Below are 21305 nucleotides of genomic sequence, written 5' to 3'. Positions count from 1 at the left end.
GGACCACAGTCCTACCTCTCAACCCCACTGCACAATCCTTGCTCTGCTGTCCCATTATGCCTCGGGGACTTTACAAATTTGGCCCCATGTAGTCTTTGAACCAACAACCCTGGTCATGGTAGGAAGCAAATCTGGGGGCCCAAAGTATCAGAGCACCTTATCACCATCAAAGAGGTCTCAGTGGGAAGGTCTATCCTGAAGCCTTCCTGTTCCCACTATGTCAGCCCCACAGATGTGACCAGTCCCCATCTGTGTTTCTCTGTGCAGCACTCCAGCTTTCTGCTGAGCATGGAACCCTTTCCTATCCCTGGTGAGCCCAGGAGCTCTGGTTCCTTATTTGATCCCCAGGAGGTACTTAATAAACATTTGCTGAAGTAAGAGGAAGGGAACTGGATGGAGGAGGATTCAGGCACCAGTCCTGGCTCAGTGCACCCTCTATCCTAAAGCTAGCCAGTATCCACATCACTTGGAGCAAACCTGTTTATTGGTTCCTGGTCACACCCTCAGGGCTCACCTGACCATCACCTGACAGCTCTCTCACACCATCTCACCCACCTGGAAATTGCCATTAATGGGAAATCCATTCTCCTCAAATGAACTCTGTGCTTCTCTCAACCTAGAATATTTGGCCCAATCTTCCTTGCCCGTGTGTCTGGCTCTTTCTTAATCCCTTCTATTTCTGCTTAAATTCCTTGACCGCACAATCAAAATCTGGCCTCCCTATTACATGTTTTTATAATTCCTTGAAGATATATATATAGATATAGATATCTATACAGACATATATATGTCTCTCTCTCTATATATATAGCTATATAGATAGCATATATATGCTATCACTGTTTACCAGTGGTTCCTGGAGTGGTTGATTAATGACTTACTCTGTGAGGCTACCTCCACACCAGTTGCAATCCCTGGCATGTAGTAGGCCTATAGGAATTATTTGATGAATGAATGAGTGAAGAGCTGCCCATAAGACCTCAGCCCTAGGAGGGGTCTCTGAACAGCTGAAAGTCATCCCAAGAGACACCACCAGAAATACTTAGGCCAAGATCTTGGGTGAGGCCATCACCCATGTGACAACTTTTCCAAGCCAGAAGGAGCAGCTTTGTCCCAGCCCTGGGGCTCACAGTTCTGACCACTTCTCCTGAGATGGTCTCACTGCTGGGATGGTTCTTGGGGTAGTGGTCATCCTCTTGCATTCCTAACTCAGGCCCTATGTAGACCCAGCCCTCGCTCTCAAGGCGTCAAGTTTACCCCCTTGTACTTGCTTCGCAGTTCCCTCCCTCTGACTACTACTCTTAGTCTTCAGTAAGACATTGCCAGGGTCTCAGGGACCCTCTTAGGAGGTCCTATGGGTCAAATCGTGTCCCTCAAAAAGATACATTAAAGTGTTAACACCGGGTGCTTGTGAATATGGCATTATTTGGAAATAGAGCATTTGCAGATGTAATCAAGTTAAAGTGAATGATACTGGATTAGGGTGGACCCTTAATCCAATTTGGGCCTCATCCTTACAAGAAGAGGAGAGACAAATGCCCCGTGAGGACAGAGGCAGAGAGAGGAGAGACACAGAGCAAGCCAATGGGTGTTGAGTTTTGCTAGCAGTTTCCAAAAGCTGCAAGAGGCAGGAAGGATTCTTCCTCACAGCCGGTAAAAGGAGCTGGCCCTGCTGGCACCTTGATTGCAGACTCCGGAGCCATGAGAGGATAAATTTGTTGCTTTAAGCCACCAAATTAGTGGTGCTTTGTTAAAATCGCCCCAGGAAACCAATGCAGAAGACTTCCTGTCCCTGTGGGTCAAGGGCCAGAAGCTGCCATGGAGAAGGGCCCTGTTCTTTGCCCAGAGCCAGGCATGCATGCCCCTGGGTGCAGTGCTGCTCGGGAAACAGTTCCTCACAGTGCATCGGGGAATGGCCTGAGGCCAGCATGTCTGTGGGCTGTGACATGCTGTAAGCCTGTCTCTCCAGAGACCACACCATCTAGATGGGACACGAGCTGCATGCCCGGCCCCCCAACCACCACCACCAGCCTCTTTGCTCAGCATCTTACAGAACACTTCAGCCCTTGGGCCAAGCTACCAGCTACACAAAGCAGAGAAATTGGTGAGAGGTGTTTCTGGGAATGGAACGGGCAGGACTTAAACTTGGTACAAAGGGATTAATTTCAATAATATCAGCAATACCTATTGAACCTACTCTGTGGCAGGCACTTTGCATGTGTTATCCGAGTTCCTCCTCTCATGGGTATGGATCATCATCCCCACTCTATACTTGAGCAGGCAGTGGCTCAAGAAGACTTTGGCTCAAGTTCCCTAGCTGATTGTGATAGAACCAGAATTCAGATCAAATCTTGAGTCACTTTCTGACTCAAGCCCATCATGTTGTCTTAACTCCTCAGGGATAAGAAGGATACTATAAGGACACTTTGGTCTTGGACATCATGAATACACATGGACTGAGATAGGTCAGTAACTCAGGACAAGAGGCAACCTCAGGGATGGAGCTCAGAAGGGCATGGCATGGACCAGTAGTGGGACTGCCTGCCCATGTCAGAGCCTGCTGTCTCCAGCCTCCCAGCTGTCCCTGAGGCTCCACCCTGCACAGGCCTAAGCCAGTGAGTGCCTGACCCAGTGACATACCTAGGCCTTCATACCTAGGGTAGTGTTGGGAAGCTGTGGCTGTTCCATGAATCTCATGCCCCACCCCATTCCTGAGTGTACCCATGAGCTTCAAACTGAAGTTTCCAGGCCTATCCCTCACTGACACCCCAGTTTGCCATGCTGGGCTCCTTCTGCGATCTCAGGCTGGCACCTGCCTGGTTTTCCATAGCCAAACCCCTCTTGTCTATGCCTGAGGCCATCCCACTCCTGGCATCTGCCCAGGCCACTTTGGTTTTTGCAAAAGACCGTCTATGAATTTGAACATAGCAGACAAGTCTAGAGGTGTCTGTCCAGCTCACACTTCCTTACTCTAAAGTCGTCCTTCCAGGGATGGGCCTGGGAGCCATGTTCAAGACACAGTATAGTGGTCAGACACAGATGTTACAATCAGACTGCCAAGTTCAAAGTCCAGCTCAGCCACACTAGTTGTATGACCTTGGGCATGTCACTTAAATTCTCTCTGCCTCATCTGTACAGTGAGGTCGATAACTGCAGGGCCTGTCACAGGAATGTTGTGTGAAATAGAGGAATTACACATGTAAAGCACTTGAAACAGTGTGTAGTAAGCACTTAATGGATGTTGGCTGTTATCATTACATCATTGTAATTATTGCCATCCTTGTCATCAATATTATTATTATGATGGCTCCAGCCATAGCTGACTGGGCCAAAGATGAACATCTGACCCAGCCTGGACCAATCAGGTTCTCAGTCCCAGGAACATGGGACATATGCCCAGGACAGAGGGACATATAGTGGTCTAGGTTTGCCAGGCAACATGGAAATCCAGAATTTTTAGACAGCCCCATTTGTCCACAGGCATGGAGAACCAAGTGCAGAGAGAATGAAACAAAAGCACACAGAGATATTCAACTCAGAGGCCATTTGGCTCCTGACAGAGAAGAAAGATGGAGGGTGAGGCTTCCTGGGACCCCAGTGGCTCTTGGACCCTTCCTTGGGCTGTGCTTCCTGTCCTTGGACTCTTGCAAAACACCCTAGTCCCTGAAGAGAAAAAATCTCCTTTGAGCCCAAGCCAGATAGAATGGGTTTGGTTACCTGAATCCAAAAGGTTAGACACCATCCCAGCCCTATAAAGCAAAAAAGGGGGAAAGTGAACAATGCTGGGAAAGAATATGAGTCCTACTGGTGTGGCCATGTATGCATGTTTGTATGTCATGTTTACAGGGGAAACAAGGCACTGATGTATCATCCATTCTTCCTGGTTGGTTTTCCTGGCAAATGTAGGTCCACATTGTCCCAGAAGTGGCACGGGGAACATCTCTCTACTAAAAGGGAGGGAGTAGATGGAAGTCCAGCAGCAGCACCACTTCCAGGCTAGCTTGGGAAGATCATACAACATCTTCAAATGGCCCCAGTCCCCACTCCGCCTCTGGCTGGTTGTGTAACCTCAGATGGATCACCTTTCCTCCCTCAAACTTGGGTGTCTCATGTTCATTGTGAGTAGTATATGCCCTGCCTGCCTCTCTCACAAGGGAGACTCGGGGAGAGGGCAAGGGGCTCACTGGGGTCTGTGCCTCATGGATGAGAAGGGAAGTGACAGGTCATCCAGGAGAGAGATTTTTCCCCACACTCCATGGGATCATCTTTCATGAACTGCTAACTTCCTCAAGAGCTACTGCTCTCACCCAAGGAATCCCAAGCCAACCTCCAGAGGAACTAACAGAACCGGTGAAACTTTGGGGGCCTGATGACTGGGGTAGGAGCCCCTGCTCCACATGCCTTCTCCTCTGAGTGTCACCAAGTGACACCAAGAAGGCTCAACACCCTGTCTCTGTAGGCCAAGGCAGGGTTCAGCAGACAGGAACAAAGTTAGCCTGGGTCTCAGATCATGTGATAAGACCTGCAGATCCATCCCTCTGTGTTTGGGTAAACTGATTCTCAGCCATCCCACCCAGAGAAAATGTCTGTATCAGGGACCATCTCTTTGGGAAGAGTAGGCATGTGAATGTCCATGTGTGTCTGACTTCTCCCTCACTCCTCTCACGCCTCTGAATCCAATCACCAGTGACCTCCTTAGGACCACTAACATTTTTCAGCTCCCATCTGATTTTTTGTGTGTGTGTGTGACATTTTACTCTAGCAACCACTTACTGGTTTCTGAAACACTCTCTCTCCCTGAGCTCTGTGACATCACATTTTCCTGTACTCACCCCTCCTCCCTGCCACTCCTTTTCTGTCTCTTGGAACTTTTTCAATGGCTGATTATCCTCAAGTTACTGTCCCTGGGATTCTTCTCTCTCCAGACACCCCCTGACTGGTCTCATCAGCTCCCTTGGTTTTTCCCCCAACTTGAGCGCCACGGTTACCCAGATCTGTCTCCAGCACAAACCATCTATGGGGCTGCAGAGGTCCAGCAGCCTCCTCCACAGCCTCCTGTGGTATCCAGAGGCTCCCCAAACTCAGTGAACTTGACACTGAACTCTTCCCTCCTACTAAAGAAGGACCACTTGTTCCCTATCACAGTGAATAATGTCCTTCAACCTTTCATCACTTCTCTGATGCACACCCCATGATGCCTCACTCTCTCCCCTGCAAACAAAACCTGTTAGCCAATTCCATCTCTCCTAGCATCTTTCTTAGCTGCCTATCTTCCCATCCCCTCACCACTGCCTCAGTTCAAAAGCATCCTATTGTTCACCTGGGCCTTCCTTTCAGAAGTAGATGCTAAATAAATCTTTTAATATAAATTAATCTAGTTTAAAGTCTAAAATATAAGAATTAGGCCCTATCTCACCAGACTCAGATACAGCTCAGAGTGTAAATCAGACCTCACATCTCAGCCCAGAGCTCAGAAACTAGAGCTGATGCCTAGAGTCTAGAGCAAAATTCACTCCTAAAACTCAGAGGGGGAAGCCCAGAACCCCACACCCAGCCAATTTTTTAGTCTAAAGAGTCACATATGGCTCAACCCCTTCCACCAACATCCCTTATTTTATTTTTCTCAAAGAAAAACAAGTGTCGATGGGGAGAGGGTTAACAGTTTATTCTATTTTTTCTGAGTGATTTTATCACTGTCGTTAGAACATTCATTGAAGTAAGTGAGGAATCCATCACAGGCTGACAGCAGTGTGCAGACTAATGGCTGTTAGATGGTAATAATTTTTAATATGATTTTTATTTCACTTAATTTCATATGTGCTTGACAAAAGGTCCCCAGTCACTGGGGAGCAGTGCGGAACTGGGAATATGCTCACAGGAAGGTCTATTAAGCCAGGTGCTGGAAGCGTTTCAAAGAAACAACTTGCCATTCAGGAGAAAAGTCAGAAACTTGGTCAGGTGAAGGGAGCTGGTTTCTGGCACAATGTCAGTATCACACCCCACAGACACTGGCATATCTTTGTCTCACAATACCATGATTCAGAGGGACAGGCATTTAAATGATGGGAATGCCCACATGCATGCACATGATCATGCCAAGGCATAGATGGACATAGATGTACCTCATCTTGTGAGCAGACACACAATCACACCCAGTGAACCATGCTCCAAGTTTTCAGAAAAACACATACTAGGCACAGATTACACACATACACATGCATATTGCAAGAGAGAGAGACTGAGACTCATTCCTTGGTATGACATAGAGTCTCACCCAAGGAGCCAGTGTGTGCTTGTGCTCGCTCTTGTGTTCTCTCTCTCTCTCTCTCTCACACACACACACACAGAATCACATAAGGAAAACATACAGATTTATCCCTATAGGGAGTCACATCTCACATACATAAAAGTAATCACATATAAAACATCGCTGAGAGTCACTAAAATAGACACACATATCCTACTGGGTCTGTCCTACAGCCTGTTAATGGATCATGAAACCCTTTGGCGATTTTCTAAAAATTGTTTTTAACTATTGGAGGAAGTGGTGGGGAGGGCAACCCTTGTGCCCAAAGGCAAACCTCCAGAGGTGGCCACAGGGACAGGGGGAAAGGAAAGTCATATTTTGTGTAGCCTCAGCTTCCCAGCATTCCAGGAGCTCCTGGCAGGAAACAAGGGCAAGCTGGCATAGGGATAGGTAAGGATGAAACCATATCTGACTATAGCCCATGTCTAGAGTGCTCTGGAGTAGGATGGGCAGGGTCTCAGGGTACTGCTGACTTGAAGCATCAGGTGCCTTCCCAGATGTATACCACATTAGAGTAATCCAGCCCAGATTCCCAGGTTCTGGAAGGGGAGGATCCTGGAAGCCTTCTATGGGAGGATTCCAACCATAGGAAGCCAGGCTAATCTTGGAATTGATCCCAAATCAGCAGGAACTTGAACCAGAAATGGGGGCTCAGCCTAGAAATCAAGTGATCAGTGGAGAGAGAAGTGGGAGGAGGGAAGAGAAACTACAGTTCATCTGTTCTACAGTTGTCTATCCACTATCCTAGACACAGAAGCAGAGGAAAGAACATAAATCCCCTGGGCAGGTGAAGAAAGCCCTCACTGTCACAACTTACTGACTTCCACTTGCTCCAAAACAAGGTCTAGAGGAAACTGAAAAAAGCTGACAAGGACCCACCTCTCCTTCACTTCCCCTCTGGAGGAAGAATAAAACAATAAAACAGTGTCCCACAACACACAGCTTGCTGTGCCAAGGTATTGTACAGTCCTGGCCACAAATCTATGTGGGACCTCTTGCTGATGAACTGTCAGCATACTGTTCTTTCAGCTTGACTCTGAGAGGGGTTGTCTTGTGGTATTAAAAGAGAAGACTCTAGCGTCAGGCTGCCTGAGATTAAACCTCACCTCTGCCCACTCATTAGTTTTGTGAACTTGGGAAAATTTCTTAACTTGTGCCTCTGTTTCTGCATCTATAGAACTGTAATGGTAAGTCCCTACTTCACAGGTAATTGTAAAGATTAAGTGAAAGAGTCTGGCTTTCAGAAAAGGTTACCTACTATTATTATTTTATACAAGTTTCTTATAGAAATTGTGGGAAGTGGCTTCTGCCATGTTTTCTTAGCATAGAGGGGGAATTCTTGAAGGCTGGGGCAGTCATCCCATGAGGTCACTCTTCCTGAGACTGCCTGAAAGCTATTAGGACCACGGACAGCATCAATTCTCTGTCCGTGGTGCTGACTTGTGCTTTTTCTTCAGCTTTCTGCACCACAAGCTCACTCCTTCCATATTATAACCAGGAAGTCCAGGGGGATACTTATCTGGATATTGAGACTACAAGGAGATCAAAGTTATTGATTCCATGGAAATTCTGAATCTGAAGAGATTCTTTTATAGAGAAGACTGTTGAGTGGTCCAGAGGCAGCCCTGCTCATTTGCCCTGGGGGCATCTCCAAGCTCCCTTTCCCTGGATTGGTCATCCCAGGCCAGGACCTGAGAAATGTTTTAAAGAGAAAGTCTTTATCCCACATTTATTGAGCATGAATGGTGTGCCAGGGTCTGTCCTAAGCCCTTAACATACATTATTGCAGTTATTCTCCAACAAACCATTGAGGCAGGTGCTCCTATCATCTCCATTTTGCGGATGAAAATTCTGATATTAGAGAAGCTATTGGTTCACCCAAGTTCACACAGCTAGAGGAGGAGAAGCAGGATTCACACACATGTCTAGACTGTAAACCCCAGTAGTTTTTTCTATCTTGGTGATTTATGTGTCCATCCCCAGACTATGCAAAGAAGAAACTCTCAATGAATATCTGCTGAATGGATGAATAACTCCAAAATCAGTGTCCTAGCTTCTTTGGTTTCTGCTTCTCAACTGGGATATCTGGTTCAGCATTAAGATTGTTTCTTTAGACACAGATACTCCTACACATTTCTACTGGCAGGACCTTTCCTTCCCACAGCCCCCATGGAGCCTGGCATAAGCCTCCATTGACCCTCAGCTAGACTTGACCATCTCAAACCTCCCTAGATCAGAAACTAAAGGTCCTGAGATCTGAGGTGCCTGGGTGGCTCAGTTGGAAGAACATGTGACTCTTTATCTTGGGATAATGAGTTCAAGCCCCACATGGGGTGTAGAGATTACTTAAATAATAAATACATACATACAATAAAGGTCCTGAGATGTGGCTCTCTATATCCTAGCTTGTGCTGGTTAGACTGCCAGGAGAAGTCTTGCCCACTTTGACTCTTAAGCTGAAGCTGCTATGGAAAGTAGTAAGTATTCCATAAATGGCAGTGACCATTATCATTCCTATGGAACAACAAGATTGTCTCCACATTGGCATCTCTAGGAGACAAATTCAAGCTAGTTTTCAAGGTGGTGGGAGGTCTTTGAGGGGGATATGGCACAATAAAAGTATTTTGACTCACAGAAAAAGGAAGATTCTGCTGGAGTCTCTATCTTGCAGTGTATGAACTCAGAAATTATTTCATAAACCCAAGACTGAGAGATTCATATGTGGGTCATAACCCATCTATATATAGATTGAGCCTTTCTAAAACCATGTGTATAAGTCTTCATGGTGGAAGGTCAAATTCTAATTTCAAAGAGTATAGTGAATAAGAGTTGTATCATCAACAAACAACAGTAAAAAATTACTGTTCACTGAGTACCTACTATGAGCCCAGCACTATACTAGGCACAAGACATACAAGGTTAGTTCTTTCTCGTGGCACCTTGGAGGTGGTAGTCTGCTTCAGGATGAAGCTGAACATCTCTTTCCCAGCTACTGGCTTCCAGAAACTCATTGAAGTGGATGATGAACGCAAACTTCATACTTTTATGAGAAGTGTATGGCCACAGAAGTTGCTGCTGATGATCTGGGTGAAGAATGGAAGGGTTATGTGGTCTGAATCAGTGGTGGCAATGACAAACAAGGCTTCCCCATGAAGCAGGGTGTCTTGACCCATAGCAATGTCTGCCTGCTGCTGAGAAAGGGGCATTCCTGCTATAGACCAAGGAGGACTGGAGAGAAAGCACAAATCTGTTTGGGGTTACATTGTGGATGCCAATCTCAGTGTTCTCAACTTGGTCATTGTAAAAAAAAAAAGGGGGAGAAGGATATTCCTGGACTCACTGATACTACTGTGCCTCATTGCCTGGGACCCAAAAGAGCCAGCAGAATCTGCAAACTTTTCAATCTCTCTAAAGAAGATGATGTCCGTCGGTATGTTGTGAGAAAGCCCCTAAACAAAGAAGGTAAGAAACCTAGAACCAAAGCGCCTAAGATTCAAAGTCTTGTCACTCCACGTGTCCTCCAGCACAAACGTCAGCATATTGCTTTGAAGAAGCAGTGTACTAAGAAAAATAAGGAAGAGGCTGCAGAATATGCTAAACTTTTGGCCAAGAGAATGAAGGAGGCCAAAGAAAAATGCCAGAAACAGATTGCCAAGAGACAGAGGCTGTCCTCTCTGAGAGCTTCTACCTCTAAGTCTGAGTCCAGTCAAAAATGAGATTTTCTAAGAGTGACAAATAAATAAGATCAGACATAAAAAAAAAAAAATACAAGGTTAACCAGCCAGGGTCCTTGCCTTCAACAACCTCAGTGACTGACAAAAAAGAAATACAAGTCAATGGGCAATTTATACCAGAGAAGTCTTCATCAGGGATGACTGAAGTGGAAAAGAATTGGGGGTTCTCCCTGGGCCATGTTGGCTGTTCCCTATCCCCTTGATAGCCTTCCCCAGACTCCATGTGGATCCACTCATCAGTTGTCCCAGCCCTAGACAACATAGCCAGGTACAAGCAGTAAACTCTAGTGGCTTTTAAAGGCAAAGATTCGGGAGGTAGACTGCTTTTTTTCAAATCCTAGTTCTTCCACTTACTATAGGTGTGTCTTTGTACAAGTTATTAATCTCTCTATGCCTGAATATTCTCATCTTCAAGTGAAATAATAAAACATAACCTACCATAGTGGGTGTTGTGTGGATTAAATAAGTGAATGATTATAAGGAGTATAGGACAGGACTTGGCATACAGCAAGGCTATAAAAGTACTAGGTGTTGTTGGTGTCCTCCCAGCACACAAGTCAATCAGAGGCTGGCACCAACTTAGGGGAGGCACCACATGGGACTCAGCCCCACAGCACTCCTGCTTTTGAGTTATTCTCTACCCAAGCCAAAGACAGAGCCCAATTAGAACCCTGCCTGCATCTTCAGATGCCCAGGCAGCTCCCCTGAGCCTCTTTCTCCCAGTTTCATGTGTATTAAACTATTTTAGCTGCCATTAATTGGGTGCTTATTTTGCCAAGTGCTTAGGATACATTATGCCTCTCTACACCCTCACAATAACTCCTTTGGGGTGGGTACTATTATGATATCCACTTTTCAGAAGAGGATACTGAGGCTCATGGAGGTTTAAATCCAGGCAATTGACTCCAGAATCCAAGCTCTGACCCATTAAGCTATACCACCTTCATCCATAAAGAATGTGGGGTCCTGTCCTTCCCCATTAAATTTTCCAGCACCCCTCTACCCTTGGAACTTCCTTAACCCTCACCAAGCTGCCAAGTGGGACACAGTATCCCAAGTGTCCCCTTCCTGTTGCCCCCAAGATCCTGCTTACTTCCAAATTTTGGTGCTGATGCTGATGGGGTCCTTCTAGGGTCCCAGATGGGATGGCAAATTGGGTATCCTGGACCATGGCTACCAAATGCTTCTCAAGACAGGCCCTGGACATCTACTCTTATCTGTTGTCATTGAGTGGGCAGCATCCCAAACTTCTTCTTTCAGGTGCTCCTCTTCCTGTCAGAGTGACTCTCTCCTCCAGGAAAAGATTATTAGAACAGAACTATGCCCTTGTCTTCCAGGGTATCTGCACTGGGAGGCTCTGCAGAGACATTCCCTAGGGACACTGCCTCATACAACCCTTAAAGTAGACATGTCCTAGTTTTGGCCATCCATAGCTATTCCTCCTTAGCTGGATGGGGACAGTGGTACCCAGATAGGAGTGGATTAGTCTTCCTGTACCCCACGCACTCTGGTGGGCCTGACTTAAATCCACCTTTACCAACTGGGCACAGAGCTTGGCCTTTTCTGCCATGCCATCTCCTGCTACCCGACTGGCACACATAAACACATGCACACACACACGGATGCAAATATAGCTAGGTCAAATCCTGGCTCTGCCACTGATTTGGACCTGACAGTTTTCTCTCTGGATCCTCAGTTCTCCCACCTGATCCAGCATGTTGGGCCTACAAGAGAGATCTGAGCCCAGTCATACTCCCATCCCCCACCCTCCTAAGGACAGCCCCAGTAGCTGGTGGAACAAAAGGGCAAGGGGCCCCAGGTATATCGGAAGAAATCACTGCTTCACCAAGCCCCTCCTCTTCACTTGGTTTTTCTTCCCACAGGCTTTACTGGGCCAACTAAGAGGCAGTGTCATTTTGGGGTTTAAAGCAAGGATTTTGGAATCAGATAGCGCTGAGTTCAAAACTAAACTGCCCCTCACTGGCAAATTACCTAACCACGTTGAGCCTCCATATTCTCAATTATGAATTGGGATAAACAATACTTTTCTTCCTGGGAATCTTTGGGGATTAAATAAGGTCACAAATGGGAAGAGTCTGACCTCCAGACTCTTGGGAATAAGCGTTGAGAAGAGTTGTGGCCTCAGAGCGCCCTAACCAGGGTCCCACACATGTTGCTCATGTCTCAGCAGGGATACCCACCCCATCAGAAAACTATGGCTGTTGGGATCCCCTTTGGGAAGCACTTCCTGAAAAGTTTAAACATAGCATTACCATATGACCCAGCAATTCCACACCAAGGTGTGCCAAGAGAATTAAAAATACTTGTGCACACTGGGGCACCTGGGTGGCTCAGTTGTTAAGTATCTGCCTTCGGCTCAGGTCGTGATCCCAGAGTCCTGGGATCGAGCCCCATATTGGGCTCCCTGCTCGCAGGAAGCCTGCTTCTCCCTCTCCCACTCCCCCTGCTTGTTTTTCCCTCTCTTGCTGTCTCTCTTTGTCAAATAAATAAAAGCTTTTAAAAAAATACGTGTACACTTGTACATAATCCAAATGCAAACACCTGTACCCAAACGTTCATAGCAACATTGTCACGGTAGCCAAAAACTGGAAGCAACCCAAACATCCATGGAGTGAGGAACAGATAAGCAAAATGGGACGTACGCATACAGCGGAATATTACTCTGCAGTGAAAAGGAACAAAGTACTAGCATGCGCTATGACATGAATGCACCTCAAAAGCATTACGCTAAGTGAAAGAACCCAGACACAAAAGCCCACATGTGATGTGATTGCACTTCCATGAAACGTCCAGACAAGGTAAATCCATAGAGACAGAAAGTAGATCAGTGGTTGCTGGGAGGGCAAAGGACAGGGGAGTGGAGAGTGACTGCTTAATGAGTATGGGAATTTCTCTTGGGGATGATGAATATGTTCTGGAATTAGTGATAATAATTGTAAAACCTAGTGAATAGACTAAAAAACCACTGAATGCACACTTTCAAAGGGTGAGTTTTATGGTATGTGCATTGTCTTAAAAAAAAAAAAAAAAGATTAGTTGGTGGGACTCTGAGCAGCAGCGGCCTGAAGTTCCTCTCTACCGACCCAGTTTGCCCTGCGGAGGCCTCAGATAGCCCTGCAGTGCAGAGGACAGGTGCTCACAGCCCCGATTGCTGCTAGGGCCAGGTGCAGGCCCCCCTGGAGCCCGCACCTCCAGAGGCAGCACAGACGGTCCATCAAGAGCACAACCTGAGCGTCAAGAAGACCCACACTGAAATACTAGCTCCACCGCTTACAGTCTTCTGACCTCAGACATCCAGTTTAACTCTCTCAGTCTTACTCCCCACGTCTGTAAAATGGGAGATAATAATATTACCTATTTCACAAAGCTGCTGTGAAAATTAACTAAGACCATCAGGTAAATTGCCCAGCATGGTGCTAGACACATAATAAATGCTAAATACACTTGGGCCACCAGTACCACCGAGTGCTCATTAAGTCTTACCAACATCCCGAATGGGCAAGAGTTATTATCCCCATCTTACAGCTTTTGCCCATGCCCACCTCTAAAGTTGGGCGATGCTGGGATTTAGGTTCAGAAACCGTGGGGTCTATGGGGGATGTACCTGAGGCTGAGAGGCCAGTGCGAGACTGTTGCAGACAAGCCTGTGAGAGAGGCTGGTGGTTTGGCCAGGGCAGTGGCAGGAGGAATGGAGAGAGCTGCTATGAGAAGCATTTCAAAGAGAACTTAACAAGGCTGGATGACCTCCCCCCCAGCTGGGGGTAAAGGGAAAGGACTCAAGGATGACCCATCGCCCCCAGGTTCTGGCTTGGTGACCAGACTGGGGCGGGGGGCAGGCTGGGTCCTGAGTTCAGGGACACAGCAAGAGGAAGAACCTGGAAAACCCAGGTCCGTGGGAGAGCTCGGGGCTACAGGCAGAGATGCAGGAATTGCCATGATGCAGGAGGGAGGAGCCCCCACAGGAAGTGGGGAGAGAGCAGGGCAGAGGGCTGGAGATCTGGCCCCTGGGGACAGCCAGTCAACAGAGGAGCAGGAATCCGAAGGTGCTGGAAGACAATCAGGGAGGCAGGAGCTCAGTGTAGGTACTGCAGCATCATAGAAGGCACTAGAAGTCAGAAAGAGATGGGAGTCCAGGGGTGTCCGGGAAGCTGAGAGATGGAGAGAATGTGTGTCCATAAGAGCACAGATTTCCCCTCAAGGGGGGAACTGGATCTACTGAGCGGCAGAGGAGGATGGAGGGTGGTGAGCTGAGACCTGCCTGGCCAAGAGAACTGTGATGGGGGGTAGATGGGGAGCACTGGGGGCGGGGAGTGGGCTTTTGTTTTCATGACAGGAGAGCCTTGAGGAAAGACACTGAAAAGGCAGAGGAGGAAAAAAGGGAGCGGCTGCTGGTCAGCGCCCACCAAGGCCTCCTTGACCTTCTGAGCAGGGTTAGCCCGATCCTCCGGGAGACCCCACCGTGCTCCCTCCATCCATCCCTCCATCACAGCGCCGATCACCTAGGATGGGTGTTGCTGTCTCTCCAAGTAGAACACGAGCATCTCGAGGGCTCAGAGCCTCTCATGCACGTCTGCAGCCCTGGGGCCTGGCGTCGAGGGAAGGACAGAGTGCCAGGCAGGCAGGCTAGCAAGAGGTCAGACAAGTGGATGGACAAGCAGGCTAGCAGACAGACAGGCCAACAAGCAGCTGGAGAAACAGCCACAGGGATAGGTAGGCAGGGAGATATCTCCCCCTCCCCCTGGCAGTGCCCCCGCCCCCAAGGCTGACACGGCCAGACCCGGAGCGCAGATTTATCTCCCAGTGCTGCCACAATCCTCTATTGGATTTGTAATCACAGACTCCAATGTTCACAGGATAAATATACTAACAAACTAATTGTTAGCTCTGAGGTTGGAGCAATCAACACGTCCAGCATGAGATATGGGCCCCTCGCCGGTTTGAGTTCAGGCCACCCCAAGACGTGTGGGCACCACACGGGCCCCAGGCAGGGTGCAGGCGCAGGGTGTATGCCCAGGTCTGAGCAGCAGCGCCGGGTGGCACGGAACTGTCTCTGTCGCTGCTCCTGCCTGAGCCTCGTCAGGGGCAGACATAAACTAACTCGGTTCCTGGGGACCCCAGAGGAGCAGCAGGAACTGTTTGGGAGAGAATTATAGCTGTGGGTGAAATTAGATGTACTCTGAGCCCCAAGGCTGAGAGAAATAAAAAGCATTTTAAATGGAGTGTAGAATTCATATTCCTCAGTCACCTTCCAATAAATAAATCTTATACCATTTTTTTCTGTAAACAGTGGTTACACTCAGCTCCTATTGTCTCCACATTCCGTATGCCAATTGGCCAGGAGTGGGAAGGAAGAAACCAGGGCGTGCCTGAGGTTTGGGGGCCCTAGAACCAGGAGGGCTACCCTGGAGATGCCCCCCAACATTAAGGGAGCATCAGGAGTGTCCTCCCTGGTCGTAACACAGCCCTGGTCATCCCTCAGGGATCCCCCAAGGCAGGAGACCTGAGTTGGAATTCCCAGTCCCCAGGTTTTGAGACCCACGGGTCCAGGGCTGGAGAACTGTGGAGGACAGAGCGGCTCAAACTCTGTAGGTCTCCTGCCCCTGGGGAATCCACGGAGGCTGGCAGCTGGCGTGAGGATCTTGGTCGGGGAGAGCCCCAGTGGCCCCGTGGCAGCTTTTGTTGTCTCTGGTTTTTGTTTAAAAGCCTTCCATGTGCAAAAACAATGGCTCCTCGTGGCTAAGGGTGTGGAAAACACAGAAAATCACAAAGAAGAAAAATACCACCTGCAATCCTACCACCCTGAAAAAAAAAATCACTGATGATATTTTGGTATGTTTCCTCCCAGACTTTCCTCGGTGTGTATATGCACATAAAGAGATAGATGTTTTACAAAATAGAAAGAATCCCTACATTTATTACATGCCCAATGTACATGAGGTACTCTTCTAGGCATTTTGAATATATTATCTCTGAGTCCTACAATAATCCTGCAAAAAAAATTCATATTAAATATTAATACTAACCTAGATCATGAAGGGGGAAAAAATACTGGCTCACATTTATTCGGCTCTTACCTGGCCCATTCTGCTGAGCACAAAGCTGTGAGATGTCAGGTAATCCCCTCTGCGAGCACCAGCATGGGAGGCAGCCTGTGGTTATACTCACCCCAGGGAGGGAACGTGTCCAAGGCCACAAAGAAGGTGAGTGGCAGAGCCACACGCAAACCAGGGTTTGTCTGACTCCGAGTGTGACCTCAGTCACCCCTAACCCCTACCTTTACCCCCTAAAGCCAGACCACAGTGGAAGGCGCCCGGCTTCTCCATTAGTCCGTTCTCTCCCACTCATTCCAGCCATTCTTCTAGATCTGCAGGAATTGTCCACCTCCTGTGTCCTAAGACTGAGGTTTCCTCAGCTTCCCTGACCCTGCCCTGCCAGCTCACGAACACAGAGGCAGTCGAGAGAACTGACGAAGAGTGTGGGTTTATGCTCAGACAGTCCTGGCGTCAGTCCCGCCCAGCCTCTTATTAGCCATGTGTTCTTGGGGAAGTCACTGTGCTTCTCTGGGCCTTATAGTCCTTAGCTGGAAGATGGAGATAACTAAGAATAGTTACTCCACAGGGCTATTGTGAAAACCAAATGAGATAATTTTGTAGCACCGACTACATTATCTGGTACATGCTAAGGGCTTCCAAACTGAAATGCTAGCTATCTTTCAAATTAAGAACAAGACACCAAAAAAATGTTAAGAGAGAGAGAGAAAGGAAGAAAGGAAGAAAGAAAAGGAAGGAAGAGAAGAAAGAAAGAAAGAAAGAAAGAAAGAAAGAAAGGAAGGAAGAAAGGAAGGAAGAAAGAGGAGGCAAGTGAGGAGAGGCAAGGAAGGCTTGGGACCCAGCTCTGCCCAGAGACCCGGGGTCACTAAGTGGCTCCTTGGGCAGTGGCCACCTAGGAGGCCTTCCTGGGGAAGGAGGACAACAGGAGGATCTGCAGAGATGGACAGGAAGAGGGGACGAGCCTGGGTGCAGCGGCCACAAGATCAAGTCCCAGGTTGCTCTCTGACTCCTGTGGGACTCTCAACTGGTCCCTTCCCTCTCTGGGCCTCAGCTTCCCCCTCTGTGAAATGGGAGTGACGACATGCCATTGGAATGACAATGGTTGTACCAACGGGAATGAATGACGCACAATGAGTGAATGAATGAGTAATGAGCAAGTGAGAGGCTCTACTCTGAGCCCACAGCAGCAGCTGACTCTGGGGTAGCCAAGACTCCCTTCTTCCCAGGGCCCTTGGTCATTTATTTTTGGTTAATTAAATGGTAAGATTTTCATGTCTGATTATTTACTGCCAGCCGGCTTCATTACCAGTTCCCCCATAAATCACAGCGGGGAGCCAGCTCCCGCTCCCCGCCCCCATGCCCACTCCCGGGCCGAAGCCCCCAGCCCTGACAGAGCCAGCCTTTAAAGGACCCCAGGAGAGGGAGGCATAGTGACATTTCCTGTCCCAGATGGCTGCACTTCTCCTGAGCCCTGTCCTCCCATACCCTGCACCATCTGGACCCTCTGCAGTCTCTTACAACCAGTTTCAGGAAAGACTTCATTGCCAACAGCCCCATCCAGAAGACTCGGCCACAGCATGTGGAGATGAGCACCTACTATGTGCTAGGTTCTTCACAAGCTTGAGCTCACAGCTGTCAATGGGAGGAGCAAGGATTAGAACCCAGGTCTGGCTCTGGGGCTTTGTCCCAACCACCCTGCCTCAGTGAGGAAGGAGGCACAAGTTCTGGGGTCAGAGGGACCTGGATTCAAGCCTCAACTCTAATGTCTATTAACTGTATGACCTTGAGCAAGTGCCTTCACTCTTCTGGGTCTGTTTCCCTTGTTATCAGGTGGGGATGGTAATATCTCCCTCCCCAAGTGCTAGGAGCACTGGAAGTAATGTGCCTGGGACAACACCAGACTCAGAGGCTTCATCCCACACTGAGCACCTGCTGTGTTTCTAGTGCAGTACCAGGTGGGGGGTGTATCTCACCATTGGTCAGGGGGATGCCCGAGCAGAGACAGCAGCATATGGAGGCTGGGAGGTCTTAGGGGGATCCCCCACACTGGCTGTGCCTGGATAGCCCCTATCCAGGTACCTGAGGGTACCCCAGGCAGCAGTGTCCACCTCAGGGCTGCTGCCCCAGCCCAGTGCTGATCCCTGGGCACCCCCAGCCCTATGTACCCAGCCAGGCAGGGTGGGAGTTCTAGAAGTGCTGAGTACAGGAAGACCCCAAGGGAGCCAGGTACAATGGTATCCCTCTGCTTCAGCCTTTGCCACTAAACAGAGGAAAAGCAGTGGAACAGAGTGGAACAGGTCACCAAAACAACAAAGGGAACCAGCTCCCCCATCTGACAGGGGACTCCAGGAGGCAAGCAGGGACCCTACACCTGGTCCCCAGCCCTACTCCCCATCCCCAGCTCCCAGCCTGACTTGGAATGAGGGCTCAGTCCCTATCTGTTGGATGATTAAATGGATAGGAACACATGAGAACAAGCCAATGATCAGATGAACAAATGAATGAATGCAAGAATGAATAAACAAAAAGAGATGATAGAATGGAAGAGGAAGGAAGAGAGTGGGGGGGGCGGGTAGCGGGGAGAAGCCAGGCAGTAAAAGTAGGTCTGCACAAAGCAGCTCCCCAAAGGCAACATGGTCCCACTGTCTGGTCCCTCTGATGAGAAAGGCCTGTCTCCCTCAGCCCCAGCCCCTCCACCAAAAGCTCGAGGGAACCTCACTGTGGCATCCCCCACAGATCTGGAGCTCAGGGAGCCTTCTGGCAGCCTCGAAAGCCAGGCTGGGGGAGGTGGGTTGGCTTTGCCAAGCTCTCAGCCTAGTCTTTAACTATTACATTAAGCATCTGCTTTGCCATTCACGGATCAGATAGCATTTTACCCCTGAGATATTTGATTTTATTACTTTCCAGGGAGAGGGCCAAGCAAGTGTTCTTATTGATTTGCACATTAAATATATTAGTAATAAAACAACATCTCTGTAAACCAATTGTAAAATCAATATTAATTGGTACCAAAATATCACAAGTAGTTGAATTACAATTAAGGGAGGGGGTGAGTCCTGCCTCAGGGCAGAGGGTGCCGAGGTCCCAGAAGGGAGAGTGGTTGGGGGACCAGACTTCAGCATCAGGCAGACCTGGGTCCCCCTCTCTGAGCCTCCATTTCCTCATCTGCTAAATGGGGTTGATCATTCTAGAAGCCAATGTTTGGCGCGGATTAAATGAAGTAATGCATGTCCAGGGCCTGGCAGTAGCAGACACCCAAGAAATGTTCTCTTCCCTCCTTTTCCTAGTCCCTATGGCAGGCCATGTGTAAGTCATTGCCACTATAGTAAGAAAAGGCACTATTGGCAGCAGGAGAGAGAGAGGCATGGGTGGTGGTGGGGGAGGGGAATAGCAGAAAAGACAGGGAGTTCTGTTGGGGGTACACTAGTCTGGGGGTGCTTGGAGTATTGAAGGAAGGCCAGGGTCCACAATGCCCTTTCCATTGCTCAAATAAGAAAAAATAAGTCAACCAGGGAAACTCGAGGGCTTCCACAAGGGTTGGGCTAGCGTGCTGGCATGGGAGTTCGGGGTGAGCAGGGAGCCCTGGGTATCAGGCAGGTGAATGTCCCTCAGGCCAGGTAGTCAAGCCGTGCTGGCTGCTCTCTGGAGCAGGGTGGCCAAGGTGCTGGTGAAGAGCCACTCGGGGTTGGCTGACCCCCCCCAGACCTGGAGGAGACCATCCCAAGGGTCAGCCCCAAAGCCACAGAAAAGCCATTCTTTCTGGCTGCCCCCTGCACTACTCACAGCCCTAGGTTCTCCCAAAGTGCTCAGGGTATCCCCTGAAGGAGCCCCGCATGGGCTCTGAGGACCAGCCCCCTTAACTCCCTAGCATCTGTATATGTGGGTATACGTGGTCTGGGTCGGTTGGTGGCTAAACTCCCTCAGTAACAATCACAGGTATTCCTCACAACAACCTTGTGAGGGCACTCAACTCTCACCCCCATCTTACAGATAAGGAAACTGAGGCCAGAGAGGGCCCTGGCCTAGGCAAACTGTCAGCAGGTAGTGGGCTGGGCTTACAACGGAGATTTGTCTGACTCCAGAGCCCATGCTCCTCTCCTGCTCCTGGTCCCTCAGGGATGCTGATGGCGTGCCTGAGCTCCAGCACGCAGTCGCCAACACACATCTCCAGCCCTGCTGTGGAATCCAGCTGACCGGCACGGTCGTCCTGCCAAGAGCATTTCCTTCCCCTCGGCTAACTACCACACTCCCCGCACCTCGTGGGTGTTTCGGGTTTCCTGGGCCTTTAGAGATGACAATAATGACAGGACTAATATGAATAATATCACATGTTGAGGAAGGGCCTTGTGCTCTGTGGAAAAACTTCACCCCTATTTCCTAATTTGATCGACTATATAGCCTAGGGGTTAAGTTCCCGTTTTCCAGTCAGAATCACCTCAGGTTAGATCCCAGCTCCGCCACAGCCGGTTGTGTGGTTGTGTTCACCAGCACTGGCCACAGCAGTGCCACGTAACAAAGTACCTCAAAGCTCAGGACCTTGCAGCAACAAATGTCTACTCTCCCACCTTTGGGCCTACAGGTTGGCTGCAGTTTGGCTGATCTGGGCAGAGCTTGGCATCGGCCTCAAGTGTGCTCCATGGATCTCACTGTGGGACCCACAGCTACACAGGGCACGTTCCCGTGGAAATGGCAAAAAAGCAAGAGCCAAGGGAAACCACAGAAGCACATTCCAGACCGGCATTCCTGTTGTGTCCACTAATAACCCACTGGCCAAAACAGGTTACATGGCCAAGCTCAGCATCAGTGGGGGCAGGGAAATAGACGCCACCCGCAGTAGTAGGAGTGACCTTACCTCTGTTGGTTCATCTGTAAAATGGAGAGAATACCTGTTTCTACCTTTTCAAGTTACCGTGGGGATCAATAACTTATCAGGGGATTGAGGGCTTATACATAAAGCACTTAGCGTATTACCTCTCACGTAGCAAGTGCTCACACCACGGGAGCTGTTCTCCATCATAATAGTACTAGAGTAACAAAGTACTAGAGTAATAATAGAGTACTAGAGTAATGTGTAATAGAGTACTAGAGCATTAGAGTGATGCGTAGTAGAGTGCTGAAGTATTAGAGTAATACGTAATAGAGTACTAGAGTAGTACTCTAGAACACATGCTCTGTTACGTATCAACGTAATAG

The 21305-nt window shown here is 48.7% G+C and overlaps 1 pseudogene; it reads left to right on the top strand.

Moving 5' to 3' along the window:
* Positions 1 to 9239: 9239 nt before the first annotated feature.
* LOC102746329 (small ribosomal subunit protein eS6 pseudogene) lies at positions 9240 to 10056 on the top strand (annotated as a pseudogene).
* The last annotated feature ends 11249 nt before the right edge of the window (positions 10057 to 21305 follow it).

Source organism: Leptonychotes weddellii, chromosome 14, assembly GCF_054177405.1.
Source record: "Leptonychotes weddellii isolate Sample4059 chromosome 14, ASM5417740v2, whole genome shotgun sequence".
Classification (NCBI taxonomy): Eukaryota; Metazoa; Chordata; class Mammalia; order Carnivora; family Phocidae; genus Leptonychotes; species Leptonychotes weddellii.
This window is presented reverse-complemented; position numbering and strand designations above follow the sequence as displayed.